At 40.3% G+C, this 15,768-nt stretch overlaps 1 protein-coding gene across 5 annotated transcripts in view; it reads left to right on the top strand.

Moving 5' to 3' along the window:
• Nucleotides 1-2,033: 2,033 nt before the first annotated feature.
• Fndc3b (fibronectin type III domain containing 3B) overlaps nucleotides 2,034-15,768 on the top strand; it is a 335,107-nt gene continuing 321,372 nt past the window's right edge. For 4 of the 5 annotated variants that reach the window (XM_026394977.2, XM_077795313.1, XM_026394979.2 and 1 more), the window contains exon 1: nucleotides 2,034-2,216. The gene's annotated coding sequence lies outside the window, so the exon portion shown is untranslated. Of the gene's footprint in view, nucleotides 2,217-3,010; nucleotides 3,085-15,768 lie in introns of those variants that run through there. The other variant, XM_026394976.2, reaches the window with a different exon arrangement.

A 15,768-nucleotide genomic window follows, 5' to 3' on the forward strand; every position in this document is an offset into this window, starting at 1 on the left:
TTTCATTTTTGTTGGCCATTCCTATTTTTTCTTCTGTGAAATATCTATTAGTTCCTTTGCCCATTTATTGAGTTTTTTTGCTTTTTTGGTATTAAGTTTTTTAAAGTTCTTTGTATATCCTGGAGATTAATGCTCTGAGGTACAGGTGGCTAAGATTTTCTCTGATTCTGTAGGCTATATATATATCTTTATGTTCTTGATAGCTTCCTTTGCTGTGAAAAAGATTTTTAGTTTGATACCATACCATTTATTGATTCTTGATTTTACTTCTTGCGCTTTAGGATCTTATTGAGGAATTCGGTTCCTAAGCTGACATGAGGGAGAGATGGGCCTAACTTTTTCTTCTAGTAGGCACAGGGTCTCTGGTTTAATGCCTAGGTCTTTGATCCACTTTGAGTTGAGTTTTGATGCACATGCATTTTTATATACATTAATTCTTCTTAATAAAAAGAAATCTAGTCAGCTTATTGGAAGAAATAGGCAAAAATTTCCATCCACTGAATTCCTCTTGCCTACTCTTCCCTTCTTTGCAAAGCTTGTTCTACAACACTTAATTTGAACTTTCACCCTTTGAAGTTGGCCCACTTATCTAGTCATTTAAATTCTCCCATGTACTTTATAATTAATGTATTCAATAAACATAAGGGGGTTTAGGTTGATGCTGGGAATTTAAAAATGAACATGACTCAGTCAAGTGGAAGAAATATGAGAACTGAAAAGAATGATGAGCTTATGGGAAAAGAGCCTTGGACACAGGATGGATAAGTAAATGATTTTAGGGAAGAGAAGGAAGTGTGTTCTGACAGAGGGAAGGTATGTACAAGGAAAGGAGTGTCTTTGGGAGACATGAGAATTAAGCTGACTGAAGGGCATGTCTCAGGAGCAAGCTAGAGGGGCAGAGGCTGGAGAAGGCATTTGGGCCCAAGTGGAATGAGTCACCTGTGCCAGGATGAGCGTTTGAACTGTGCTCTGTGGGCACCGGGGAACCACTGCTTTAAAGAAAAAAAAATTTTTTTTCCTTTGTATACAGGGTTATAATTTAGAATTGGAACCATGTTTTAGAAAGATGGTTTCAAGAGCCCCCTGTGGGGACATCAACAGGAAAGAAGCCATTAAGGAGGGCTCCATTTGCTTGAACTTGCCATTATCCACAAGAAAAGGAGTTTTTTCTTAGCTTTTTTTAAAAAAAATTACTTTAATAAGTACTATTTATTTATTTATTTATTAATTAGGGTCAATGAGAATGATATGTTGTCTCTGGTCGCTACTGAGTATTCCTTTGTAGTTTAATAATTGAGAGAGAAAGGAGTTATATAGAATACCTGGGTTGCTATGAAAGGGAGGGGTCTCTCTCCATTAATTTCTGCTTTCTCCTGAAACCCTCCCTAATTTGAGGGGTGAGATGAGAAGTAATCTGTTGACCTCCCTGAGCTTGTGCAATAGGAATATATTACATTTGATTTAATTAATATAAACTCAACAGTTACTTAATGAGCCCTTTTGTGATTCTTGCACTGTGCTATGACAAGAGGAAAAAAAACAGTCTCTGCACTGAAGGGCACATACCAGACACTGAAAGGGAATATAGATATTTTAATTTTGGCTCATAAAACTTGCTTATGATATATTAGCTTCATGAACAAAACTCCATGAGAAATAAAGGAGTGACAGCTGACGAGGTTACTGTGGGAATTAGCCACAGAAAAAGGGAAATATTACGTGTAAATGGAATAAAATGTCAGTCTTAGCTTTGATTATTACTGAGCAAACCCTGCATTCCTGCCGGCGTTTTGGAGATCTGCAGAACGCGCAGCCCTCGCAGTTCAGGAGCTGAGAGTTGCCCTAAGCTTCAGACTTCTGTAGTCTTGTCTGAATCCAGAGGAGTTTCTGTGTAGCTAGGCCCCGCTGGGGGACAAGCGAGGCCCCCGCCGAGTCTGCGATCGCTCCGGCGGGTATACTCGGCGGTTTACGGTAGTGGGCGGGCCCCAAATCCCCATGTGGTCCCGACATCATTGACATGGCGGAATCCCCCATCAAACCCTCCTAGTAGTTATTTGAGCAGCGGCGGCGGCCGGAGGAGGAGGAGGAGGAGGAAAGCGGCGGCGGCGGCGGGAGCGGCGAAGGGGGCGGCAGGGATTCTCCGGGCTGCCGACTGGGAAGGCGTGGGCGACCCAGTGTGTGCGCGCTCGGAGCCCCGCGTTTCAGCCGGAGGGAAGGTAAGGCGTGCAGGAGCCGGGGGTTGGAGGGGACGGGGACCCTCGTTCCGCCGCCGGTCCCGGCGCGTTGGAAAGCCCCAGGCTGCACGCCGAGCCCGCCGAAGTACGTCCCTGGCCCGTGAGTGCTTCGGGCTTCCCGGTGAAAACTTGGCGCCACAGTGCCGGGGCACTCCTCGCTCTCGGGGGGTACCCGGGAACACCGGACTGGCGAGGGGGCGGCCCCTCCTGTCCCCCACTGCTTGCTGAGGTTTGGAGGAAGGAAAGAAAAGGATAGAGTCCTCTTGATGAGGAAAAAAAGAAAAGAAAGAAAGAAATCTGGGCTTACCCCCACCCCCCGGCCTTCCCAGCAGATTTTGTCCGAGGAATCCGCTCCCCCTCCCGGAATCTCCGCGGCAGGAACGCTGCCCGGGAGGGGGAGGGCGGGCGGCGAGGCCGAGGAATCTTCGACGTGTCACTTTCTGAGGCTGTAGATTTCCATATGGTGGAGGGAGGGGGGCGTGCGTGCGAAGTGGGGCTGGAAGTTGGGGCCTCCTCTGCGCCCGGCGGGCCGGGGGCGGGCCGGGGCCGCCGACCCGGGGATGCTCGGGGAGGGTCCCAAACCCTTGCGGGCCAGACCCGTAGCCCCGGCGCCGCCCGGGCCCCCCGCCCCCGCCCGTCCTCTCCGGGACACTCCCCGCCTAGCCGCTGGCCACCTCCGCGCGCGCCACGTCCTCCCTCCCTGTCCTGCCCCCCGGGCTCCCCCCGGGTTGGGGGCGGTAACCGGCGGCCGCGGCCGGACTTGGCGAGCCAGGCGGCTGAAAGCTCGGGCGGGGAGCGGGGCGCGGCGGGAAGGAGCGGGCAACCCGGTGTGTGGGCCAGCGGAGCTCCGGTCAGTCGGTCACCCCGAGGGGCGCCCCGGCCGGGGGTGGGGCGGGCGGGCAGGCGGAATCCGCGCCCGGAGGCGGCCGGGAGGGGCCGGGCAGGCGGGCGGGCCGGGGCCGCGCGGACTGTCTGGTGCCCGGGGCGGGCGGGGGCCGGCCGGCGTGGGAAGGGCCTGTCAGTCCCGGCGGAAAGTGGAGCCTCGGGCCGTGCCCGCGAACTTTCCTACAGGTTGGGGTCCGGCGCCCCGTGGGAGCTCGAGGACCCGGCCAGAGTCCCGGGAGACCGGGCTGGGCCGCCCGGCGGCGCGGTTGGCGGGGAGGCTTCCAGGAGTGCGCGGTTGGAGTTGGAGATTTTCGAATCCCAGTTCCCACCCTGCCGTCCCAGACGAAGGAAAGCAATGGCATTTTATCCAGACAGTGCCGAAGGCAGACTTCCTTAAAAGTTACAACTTTTTATTTTCTTTTCTCTTTAGCCCAGCATTTTCTTTAAACAAAATGTAGAATTTGGCTGCGATGGGCTGAAGCTGGGGCCAAAAATGCACACGTTTATCTCACCATCCCGGTTGGTTTCTAGTCTCCCTCCCCCTTCCCTCCCAGGCTTAATCATATTTTGGAACGGGTGAGGTCTTTTGTTGGGTGGGCACCCCCGATTGCTTGTCTGTTTATTTTTTAATGTGCAACTAATTTGATTTGAATTTCCTCCAGTTACCAGGCCTTGTTAGGGAAAGCTAAGGGAGAAGAAATATGCCACTTTTCTTCTTTTCTTTTTTTTATAAATGTGGCAAGAGGTGGGGCATTAGGAAAGGGGAGGCACGGTGGTTGTGGGCAAAGAGTCAGAAGGAGCAGACAGACCCGGAAGAAAAGGAATCTGTTCTGGAATAACACTTTTTTTTTTTTTTTTAAGGCTTCAGGCCTTGGGCAAAATCAGAACTGCTCTGTTCTGATTTCTGCTGCTGGAATTGTGCCTTCACCCCCAAGTTAAAGCTGTGACCCTGAGGGCTTGGGCAGATAGCAGCCTGGCCCTGGTTCTGCACCTCTTGTAGGGGGCCCTTGGTTCCCCCTCATTGGAGGCTGACTCTCTGGATTTAGCGTTCTGTAAATTTCCTGGCTCCCAGGGAGCAGCTGTTAACGAGGGTAAAGTCTCTGGGCATGTTTCTGGCCCTGCAGGAGGACCTCACCAATGAGGGTACAATTCTCACTTTGTTTAGACACCAGTGGGGCACTCACAGGCTGGCTAAGAGTGAGGTATATCTGGTAAAAAAAAAAAATGCTGCCTTTATAAAATGGTTTTTAAGGTGTTTTTGTTTAAATGCTTTTAGGAGAAAAAAATTCATCTGTAAAGATAGTGTTCATTTAAAAGAAATGGTGAAACTGCAGGATCTCACGGAATAGGGGGTTATAGCTTCTAATTACAGTATATACAATTTCAGAAAGATATTCCGGTAATCTTTTAAGACAGACTTTATAAATAGCTCACATCAGAGTGTGGGCTATATTGGAGAGCCAGTCTTCTGGGGTTTCTGGAAGAATGTTTGGGATCTGTTAGGAACTCTAGGAGCCTAGGTAGTAGTTTACTCAGGAGTTTATTCCTGTTTTGCTCAACACTTCATTTAATGTGGCAGCATTTGATAGGGTCCTGAGAAAGTGACAAGAAGAATTTCCCAAACTTTTCAGTTTAGGAAAATAGAGCTTCCCATGGAGGGGAAGTGAGTATTTTAGGCTCATCGTCATTGTCCAAAGTCCATTTTAGGGTTATATTAATACCTGTTCTTTCTTGGGCATAAAATGTGGGCTGAGTACTATTTCTTGAGCTTTTAATATATTATCTCATTAAAATTCTCATAATAATCTTTCAACTTAGGTGTTGTTAAGTGCACATTTTACGAACAAGGGCATTGAGATTCACAGAAGTTAATTAACTTGCTTGAGATCATGTTGTTACCAACAACTCTCCAATGTCCCATAAAATTTTCTTCAGTGATGGAAATGATTCTGTCTGTGCTGTCCAGTATACCAACCATCAGGTGTGTGCAACTGAGTGAGATGTGGCTGTTGTGACTGAGGTATTGCCTTTAAACTTTATTTACTTTTAATAATTTTAAACTTAAATTCCAATTATGCCTAGTTACCATGTTGGACAGTGAAACAGAAATTTTGACTCCCATATCTGTTTAATTGGTCACACTGCCTTTTGAATTTCCTAGTTCAATTTTCTTTCTTCTACACTACTAGAAGATGCTTTAGATCCAGTCCTTAAATGGAATTTAAAGGCGTAGTTATCGATCTCTCAACTTTGCTTTCCCAAGTAAAGTAGGTAAAATAAGCACATTGTTGTTATTATTTGAGGTTCTAGGTATAGAATCCAGGTCTTTGCACATACTAGTCAAGTACTCTACCACTGACCTATCCCTTCAGCTCTTATTGTTATTTTTAACTACTTACATTTGACAATAAAGGAATAATAATATTTATGTCCCCTTACATTTGACAATAATAAGGGAATATAAATAGGAGGCAAAATGAAAAGGTCACTAGTACTTGAAAAATAATTATCCCTTCAAACCTGTGTTTTTCTTGTTCATTGGGCAGTTCTTTTCAAATGACTTCAAAAGTGCCAGGCAAACTGTTCCCTTTTTCTATGTAGTTGAAAAATTAATTTGAAGAATTCAAATAATTATTTTATTATCTAAGTATAAAATTCAAATATCAAATACTAGATTCATCTGTGAATTGGAAGGAATATGTGTAAGATTAATACTAGAAAGATCCTTTTGATGGCAAATGGTCAAATGGTTTTCTGATTAATGGATTTAATTTCAATCTGTTGCACTTTTTTAATTTCATTTGGTAAAAGGAATTTCAAGGACTTTCTGATTTTGTCTGAAATAAGTAAAACTTCTAGCCTATGTTAGAATAACCATTCATTTATCTGGGTTGGATTCCATCCATAAATATTCCATAACTTAATACTTTTTTTTTCTTTTGCATGGCTCTTTTCAGGAAAAGACAAATAGGATAAAGCAGTCTCTTTTTATAAGAGTTTTACTAAGAGTCAGCGTCCATGTTCAGTATCAGTATATCTGAATCTGCTATACCTTCTACAGTATGGTACAGTCCATGGACATTTGCAGGTCATAGCCTTGACTCTACAGCATTCTGTGATCCTGAAAGCCTTATTTCAACAAATGAGCTTCAGATTGGTAAATGTTATATATATATATATATTGCATTATTTCCTGCCCTTTGAAAATTATGAATTCAGCTACAGGTGAGGCATCAGTTAATGAAACTATTTAGATAACTGAACGGCCTCTTCATACCCATCCCTGGCCATTGGGAGCACTGTACTATTTTCAAAGAACCAGGATAAGAACCGTGTTATTCCGCTAGGATTATAGTGTCCTAGACAGTGTGACAAATATAGGTAACAAAATTTAACCTATGATATATTGTTGGATTTGTAGGACATCAGGGTGCTTAGTACAAATAAGAAATTTACTATAATCTTGAACATGTTGAAATGATGGACAAAGATTGAGGGCACATCTGAGCATTAGTTGGAAATCAGAAAATCTAGTCTGTCAGGGAGTGACTTGTTTTTACTTGTGTCTCTGATAGGCTTTTAAAACCCTATTAGCCTGGCTTTCCTAATTTTAATGAAAGGAGAAAACATTTCATGCATACCTTTTCAAATGGTCATCACTAGGATTAATGATTCAATGTATTGAAAAGTGCTTGGGAAAGGATTATACAAACTCAATAATTCGTTATACTCCAAAGTTTGAAATAGCGCTGGTCCTATGGTGTTGCTTTGCATGTTTTCAGAGACCTCAGAATTGTTCTTGGACAGTGAAAAATGAGAAAAAATTTTCTCCTTTGTAGCCAGTAAATAAATCTTCAGGCTTTTATCCATGCCCCCCTTCCCCCATGGAATAGTTGATTTGTGACCCCTCAAAAGTTGTACTGTATCTAAGTCATCTCATCTCCATGTTTTCTGGGAAGTTGACCTGTGGCTAGGCTAGCATTGCTGAAGTACTTGGGCCCATCTGGCTTGATTCCGGGTCATCCAGATGGAGGGGGGAAAAGTGCAGTCTCTTAGAGCAACTTCCCATATTGATTAAGGCCTAAGGTTTTAGTTCTTGTGTGTTATCTCAGCTATTATTTGAGCTTTCAACAATTATAGCTGAGTATGGAAAAGAATCATTTTCAGTAGAGGGAAATCTTTGCAACCTATGTGGGTTTCTACTTTGGAATCACAATTGCTTTTCTTCACGTTAATGAGATAAATCCATCAAACGAAAGATTTTCCTGATATGATACTATTTTCAGGTGAACCTTAATTTTCATTCTTAGGTATTGAAACTACATTTTGGTGGCTGAGGCAAAACTTTGTTCTTCAGTTTATTCTGTCTTTGAATCTAGTAAAATTCTCATAAGCCTGTGTTTATTATTTTTTCTTAAAAGATACATTGTAGTATGGCATTACTTGTTTTCAAGAGGCTGAGCATGGTCGAATTACTGTGGCCAGTCAGATAGGTCTCTCTCTATATATTCAAGTGCAGGCTTTTGTGGGAAGTAGCCTCGGTGGTACTTGAGTGCTTTGCATCATCCAGCCAAGGAGAGGCCAGTCCCTGGCCATAGGCTTACCTGGCAGACAATTGTTCATTTTATATCAAGGGTCATTCCTTGGAGACCAAAACTGTGTGGCCTAGGGTTTGGGGTTTGGGAGACAGGAAGGATAAATGTCAATCTGGCAAAATAGTGACCAGCCATCTACAAATGGGGGCATTTCTCAATTTTAAAATGGGTCTTTGACTCTCTTTCTTTCTTTGCCCCTAGTTGAGATATACAAGTATAACATTCTGTAATTTCTGGATGGTAGTTTCAGTTCAGGCATTGACCACTAATATGTTTCGTTTCTATAATATCATTAAACCTCCTTGTCAGCTGTAAATCTCTGAGATGTGGGGGTAAATATTTGTGAGATGGTATTGAGCCAAAGGTAGCATTATTTGAGGTTCTAGTAGGTATCCTTTAAAATGTCTCGTGTTAAGTGATATAGAGCTTAAACTGTAATTTTTGTTCCATACACTTGTTATTGACTTAGAAGGCATTTATTGAGATCTGGACTAGATTCTTTCTTAGTGGAATATTTTTCTCTGCGCTCGCGCGCGCGCTCTCTCTCTCTCTCTCTCTCTCTCTCTCTCTCTCTCTCTCTCTTTTGGCAAAGGTAAGGCATTTTTCTATTTGCATGCAGAGGTATTTTGCTCATATTTTTGGAATGCTCTGTAGCAAACAGTGTCTATCACCTAACTCCTGGGGCAGGATGGTGGCAACTTTGGTCCTTGCTCTCTCCTGAAATTTGCAAAATACTAAAATTGGAGCCCCTTCAGTCTATGTTCAAAGCTAAATTTATACTAGAATTTAAGCTTCTAAATTATATTAAAATTTAAAAGTCCATTCTTGTTTTGACCCTGGAAGGAGTAATAAAAATTCTTATAAAAATAACCAGTAGGAAAAATTTACTTAAACCAAATTGATACAATACTAACTCAAAATTATGAAAAGCTTTCTGTTGAAAATAATTGCCTAGAAAATGGTCTTTGTACATGAGCAAATGTAGTATGTTTGAGAAATAATTGAAGATTCTGAGATCCCAGAACATAAAATGATTTAATTTATTCATAAGTGACTTAGATTCTCCACAGCCTGTGAATGAGGGAGTCTCTATTAAAAACAACTCCATTGTTCTGGATGTAACTAATTAGAAGTTTGCAATTATTCAGGCAAAGCTAAAGTAGAGTTTGCCTTCCTATTTTATATGATATTTATATTTACTATAAATATCAGACATTTAAATAGATCACCAGAGAAATATTTATCTAATTAAGAGAACAGATCACTTTTAAGAACCTTGGGAAAATCAGTGTACTTAAAAGCAATGTAAAGAATGCAGTGTGGGCCTAGGCTGAGTCTGCTGCTGGACTTGTCCTGGAGATGCAGAAGATTCTGCACAGTAGGTCCTGTTTATGGATACCTTGAAATAGCTGTTGATTTACAACAGACTAGGAACAGTTTACCAGCCACATTTAGAGCTATATTACTTGCATGCAAAATAAGCTACAACATTCATCCCCTCCACCCCATCCAGAGGTTCTAGTTTGGAGTTTTTCCATTGACATTTGTTTTCCTGCTTGTACATTTCTCTTTGTTACTTTTAAGTACTTGATGGCAGATTGGTAAGAGCAGGTGTTCAAGGTTTAAGAACATCCTTATTGCTTTTAGTAGCCCATCTCCTTCTACCTCTGCCTTTGGGCAGAATTTTGAAAAGTCCTGATGTATTTAGATAAGCTAATAACACATCCTCTTCTTTTTGCTAGAACCAAGACTATCCTGGACAGCTTAGTGGTAGGTACTGTATGAACTTACTGGTAATAAGAGTAAATTTCTTTAAAAATATCTCTGTGTATTTTACATTTTATACCCAGTTACTCAGACATGAGGTTTTCTAGTATGTTACTAGTTAGTGGTTAGATTTAGTAAATTTTTATAGTACATATTAAAAGTATAGCTTGCTTCATATATTTTTAAGATCATATGTGCTATTTTCTCTGATATATTTAAACTCTTTGGGGAGACCAGGGATATATGTTAACTCAGTGGTAGAATACTTGTGACACCCTGGGTTTGATTCAAAACCCATTCTGTATCTTTTATTGCTTAAATCATTTAAGAGGAAAATAATAAAATTATTTAGATAGTGCTGTTCTGGATATTCCTGTCATGGTTTTTCTTATCTGAGGAAAAATAATTCTGATTAAGAGCAATAATATTCCGTTTTTAAGGGGGTATGGTTTAGTGGTAGAGCAGTTAGTTGCCTAGCGTGTGCAAGGCTCTGGTTTGGTCCCCATCACCACCAAGACAAACAAACAAACAAACAAACAAAAAACCGAAAACCTCTTAAGAATAACAGTAACAGAGATAAGTATTATTCTGAATTAGTGAATCAGACAATACTTAAAAAATACATTAAACTTAACCTCTTGTGTATTGCTGTGGGAATGTAAAATGATACAAGTGCTGTGGAAAATAGTTTATGGTCTATCAAAAATTCAAACTGAGTTATCATATGATCCACAATTCCATTCCTAGGTATATACCCAAAGAAAGCAAAGACTCAGACACTTGTACACCATTGTTTATAGTGGCACTAATCACATTTGCCAAAAGGCTATCCATCAGCAGATGAAAAAACAAAATATGGTAAATAGTTACAAGGGAATGTTATTCAGTCATGAAAAGGAATGAGATTCCAATACATAATACAACATGAGTGAACCTTGGGCTAAGGGGGAAAAGTGGGGACTGAGAGACATTGCTTAATAGGTACAGTGTTTTTGGAATTTTGAAAAAGTTCTGAAAGTCGGGAGTGATGATGGTTGCACAGCATTGTCAATGTTATGTAATACCTTGAAATTGTATGCTTAAAATGGTTAAAATGTGAAATTATTGTGTATTATTTTATGCAAATAAAAATGTAAAAAAATTGAAGATTTATTCTGCACAATCTCTGTTTGCCTTTCTTTGCTCTCCCTGGGTCTACTCCATGCAGGTATGTGTTAGATAGTCTTTTTGTTTTTCTTCATCCTTCTGTTGTAGTGTAAAGGAAGATTCCCCTAGTTCATTTAAAAAAAAAATTTTTTTTTTTGAGATGAGAGAGTTTCTGTATTTTATTAACTGACTTGAAGTCAAGAGGAAACAGTTTAAAAGTGGTAGATCTCTGGAGGAGGAAAAAAGCATTTTGCTATTTAGATGAATTAAGTAGTTTATTACTATCCATGAACATGTAAGCATATACAGGTAATCTCTCTTGAGGCACACTTTGAGCCATCTCGAATTGGAAAGTAGATGTACAGTTGGACCTGTCACATTTTCTAACTTTTCAGCAGTTCATTCACTTTTTATTTTTTAAACTGAGGATGAACCCAGGGGTGCTTAACCACTGAGCCACTCATCCCTCGTCCTTTTTATATTTTATTTAGAGACAAGGTCTTGGTGAGTTACTTAAGGCTTCACTAAATTGCCGAGGCTGGCTTTGAACTCAAGATCCTCCTGCCTCAGTCTCCTGAGCCACTGGGATTATAGGCATGTATCACCATGCCTGGCTTCATTCACTTTTGTCATTTTTACTGCTGGAGGAAGCATTTCTACCTGGAGAAATGATCTAGTCTGTATTCATGTTGGAATACATTATATGCTAAAATTCTTTAGTTCTTTAGACAGTAAAACCAAGGTAGGAAGGGGATACTGAAAGAAAGTATATATGTCTAAGGGCATGTAATAATTGCATGGTTATTGCTCTTGAGTGTTGATTACTTTTTAATTTTTTTAGCTTCTGAGGTATCTGATACTGAGTTTAATTAGATCACTCATCAAAAGATGGAAAGATTTTCATTAAGTGATGGGATTTAAAATTTAAACATCACATGTGAACTACAATTAGGGAATACTGAAAATATCAGATACAAATTCTAATGGAAAGATTTACATACATATGCAAAGAAGTTACAGAGAAAATTGTATGCCATGCACTATATAAAGTATTTGCCATTCGTTCTTGAACTTTTGGAAAACATTGTGTAGTTGCAAGGGTGTGTGTGATAGGAATGTGTGTGTGTACTCTCTGGTTATATTTTCTTTTGCATAAAATTTTGTGTATATAGTATACTTTCATGTATTTAAATACATTTTTAAAAAATATATTTTTAGTTGTCGATGGACCTTTATCTTTTTTATTTTTTATATAAGGTGCTGAGAATCGAACCCAGTGCCTCACACATGCTAGGCAAGTGCTGTACCACTGAGCCACAACCCAGGTACTTTAAATATCAACACACACACACACACACACACACACACACTATAAATGGTTTGATATAACTCCATTAAATGAACATTCATACCATAGCTGGTCATTTTTGTGCCTCCTCATATCCCTGGAAGTAGGATTGTTATTGGTTGATATCAAAAGGTACTGAGATTTATGGTCCCCTTATATCAAGGAACAATGTGAAGAATTATTCCATTGTTTTTACAGAATAATAGTTATTGGTTTTGGCCTACACAAAATAAAATAATGTCCCATTCTTATTATGTTCTGGAGTTATTGTTTTATGTAATTTATCATTTTCTTAAATTTCTTCTAGTACTTTACAAGTATTTTTCAGAATATTTGTCCCTTTTGACATGGTCTAATTGTCTCCTTTTCTCTCTTGAATGTAGTGATGATTAGTGTTTTAACTTAGGGTTTTCCATGTTCATTTGATGGCTGAATGGCAGGATTCCCAGGTTGAATTTAGTCAGGATGTCTTCTGTCAGGATGTCTTCTGCTGAGTTGATCTCTTTGAAGCCTGGGCCATGTTACAGACACTTTTGTGTTTCCATAGTTTTCTTGAAGTTATTATTTTTTTCTATTTAATTAAATAAAAGGGAACTATTTAATTAAATAAAACAAAGACATGAGTCACCCTCAGTGGAAAGCTAGCTTTCATTTATCGCTATTTAAACAAAACAAACATGAAAGTTCTCTAGAGAGAATATAGACTTTTTAATGTCTCTGAATGCTTATTGATTTAGAAAATTTGAGCAAGTACCTTATTTCTGTTCTCTAAAAACATGGCTGTCAATTATATATCTTTTGCTTGTTTATTTAAGGCCAGCCCAGGAATTATAAATTAAGGTATTTTTTTAATATTTATTTTTTAGTTCTAGGTGGACACGATATCTTTATTTTGTTTTTATGTGGTGCTGAGAATCGAACCCAGTGCCTCATGCATGCTAGGCGAGCATGCTACCACTTGAGTCACATCCTCAGCCCAAGGATTTTTTTTAAAGGTAACTTTTCAGAGATTTGTGGTAGTTTTAAACAATCGCTTTATAATGAAATTCCAGAAGCTAGATATTAAAGGACAGAACCTCCTCTTCCCCCCTCCAATGTGCCTTGCTAAAATGTCGGATGCCCAGCTGAGTTGATTCTGCTAGATTTTTGGTCAGAGTGGTATTTACTCCAAACTAAGTAAGCATTGGAGAAAGCATCAAAGAACTTGCTCTGTAAAGAATTTCAGGAGAATGACCTCAGCTATTTGCAGGTAGAGTAAAAGCCTGTCAGATAAGAAAAGAAGCTCCTGGGGCATTACAGGGCTGTGCATTTGGGGTGGAAGGTGCATGGAGCTCTTATTCTTCAGGTCTGGAATGGGATCTGGCAATTGCTATTTTATCAAGTGTTTTAGTTGAATGATATGATTAGACAAGTTTGGGACAATCAGACTTTGGGAGTTGGCCCTTTTTGTAATCTGTTCCTATAAGGATTTCAATCTATTGACTGGAAAGAAGTGAGGTGAGAAGAGTACCTGGGAGATCAGAGACCTCCAGTTAGGAATTAGGGCAGAATAGAGGGGTTCAATCATAGAACCCCTACTTAGGGGTAGGGTGTGGGGTTAAAAGATGACCAGCTAAGGACAAGTTATATAAAAATGAAGACACTTGTGCACTATACTTGCAAATACTGACTACAAGTTAGATGAAAAGTCCAATGACAGAGACCAGCAATTTTCAAGCATCCACCGTTTGCCAGGCACTTCATGTAAATGTGTATTTCATCCATGTGTGTATTCCATATATAAAATAACTCTGGAAGGTAGATATTATTTGTTTTCATATAGGTGTTTCCAGTATCCATAGCAGAAGCTGGTATATACAAGGTGAATCAAAGATTGGACGACATGCTTAAAAATGTTAGAAATCTTGGCTGGACTGATGCTAGAACTTTTTTTTTTAGCAGTATCACACTACTTCTCAACAGATCACAGTAATGATCTTATTTGTATCTCCAGGCTTAGTGCAGTGTCTATGTCTTTAGGGAGCCAAATATCAAGATCAAGTACTTGCTGAATGCATTCTGTGTGCTCACCCTATCTATTGCCCAGGAACCTGAAGTTTATTTGTGATACAATAATAATATTTTGGACATCTCCCAAGAGGGAGATTTTCTTGGATTGTTTGCAGTAATAGCAATTTAAGCTTAGAATAAAAGAAACCAGAGAACAAGAGTATACTTCATAGAAAGTAATATATAAGAAACTCAATGTAGTGATTGGGAAAAATCTGAAATAGTTAAATTATAGTGGAGTTTTACCTTCTTCAAGCACTTTAAGAAACTATGAAAAAGAGTTCTTTAACTCAGTAGTAATACAGTTTAGTTCATCCTCAGTGTCTTAATTTGTGTAGAATAAGAGGTTATACCTATAATTTGCACCTGGAAAAGCAAATCCTATTCCTAATACCACCCTTTCTCCTTTTAAGGTTCATAGTGTGTAGTGGTTTGGGTTGTACCAACAGTAGCCAAAGGGCAGCCCAGAAATGACTACAGGAGTCTCATCCCTGGCTATTGGGAGAGCAGGTCCTGCGGTTAATTAAAGGTGACCTCAGGATTCAGAGGCGGCCTGTGTTTTCCCAGGCGGCCCAGGCTAAACCTGGGTAGCTGGCAACCCTAAATGCTTCCTTTGTTAGAAATCATTTAGCTTTCTACTCCATCTTTAGAAAGTGAGTTCACTGAAGGTGAGTTAAGGACAGGGCTCTGAAGTGAGACCTGACTGGTTTCTTTCCTTGTGTTTGTGGGGAGTGGTGTGCACAAAGAGACCAAGTGAAGATGCAGTCCCTGAGGCTGTCTCACCTAAAAACAGCTCTTTGGTTCCTCACAGAAGTGTGCCTCAGGGTCCAGAGGGAGCTGGGGCAGTCTCTGCAGACTTCCTTTCTACAGGTGAGGACTGAGAACCATTCTCTCTGGTTCTCTCCTGCCTTAGGACGAAGGCTGTAAATGGTAACAGGTCGGTGAACAATAGGCAAAATCCCCAAAGTGCAGGGCTCCCCACTTTGGCTACAGTTGAGATAGGAGTCCCTGTTTCAGTTTTCCTTGGTTCAGAGTGTCTTATTTGCTTATGTAAGCACATCTTCTCATACATAGCTTCTACTGTCACCACCTAAAGGTGGAGAAATAATTAATTTTGGAGTAAGTGTGTGCACTCTGTTTTGAGGAAATTATTACAATATTGAAAGTTATAAGTGTCTTAGTACAAAAATAAGCTCTCTTAAAAAAAATGCTTTGTGTGTGTGTTTCCCTTTTTTGTGGTGTTGGGCATTGAACCCAGAAGTTCTCTACCTTGAGTGACATCCCCAGCCCTTTTTGTTTTTTGTTTTGAGACAGAGACTGCTAAGTTGCTGAGGTTGGCCTTGAACTTGCAGTTTTCCTGCCTCAGCCTCCCAGGTTGTTGGGATTATAGGTGTTTGCACCTAAAATCTAGCCTTTTTAAGTTTTTTTTGGTAGTTGTAGATGGACAGAAGGCCTTTATTTTATTTTTCTTGATGCAGTGCTGAGGGTTGAACCCAGTGCTTGCTAGGCAAGCGCTTTGCCACTGAGCTACAACCCAGCCCCTAAATCGTATATTTTATTTTATACCTCATTTAAAAATAGATATCTAAAGTTACCATTATATTTTATCACTAATGAAGAAACAAACAGGTTTATTTGATTTTTGGAAGTAATTTTAACCTTGTTATGTAATAATTGTTCTGAAGCTTTAACTAGATATTAATGATACCTGTGGCAGTCTGAATAATCTAAAAACATACTCTTG

Source organism: Urocitellus parryii, chromosome 2 (genome assembly GCF_045843805.1).
Source record: "Urocitellus parryii isolate mUroPar1 chromosome 2, mUroPar1.hap1, whole genome shotgun sequence".
In the NCBI taxonomy this organism is placed as follows: domain Eukaryota; kingdom Metazoa; phylum Chordata; class Mammalia; order Rodentia; family Sciuridae; genus Urocitellus; species Urocitellus parryii.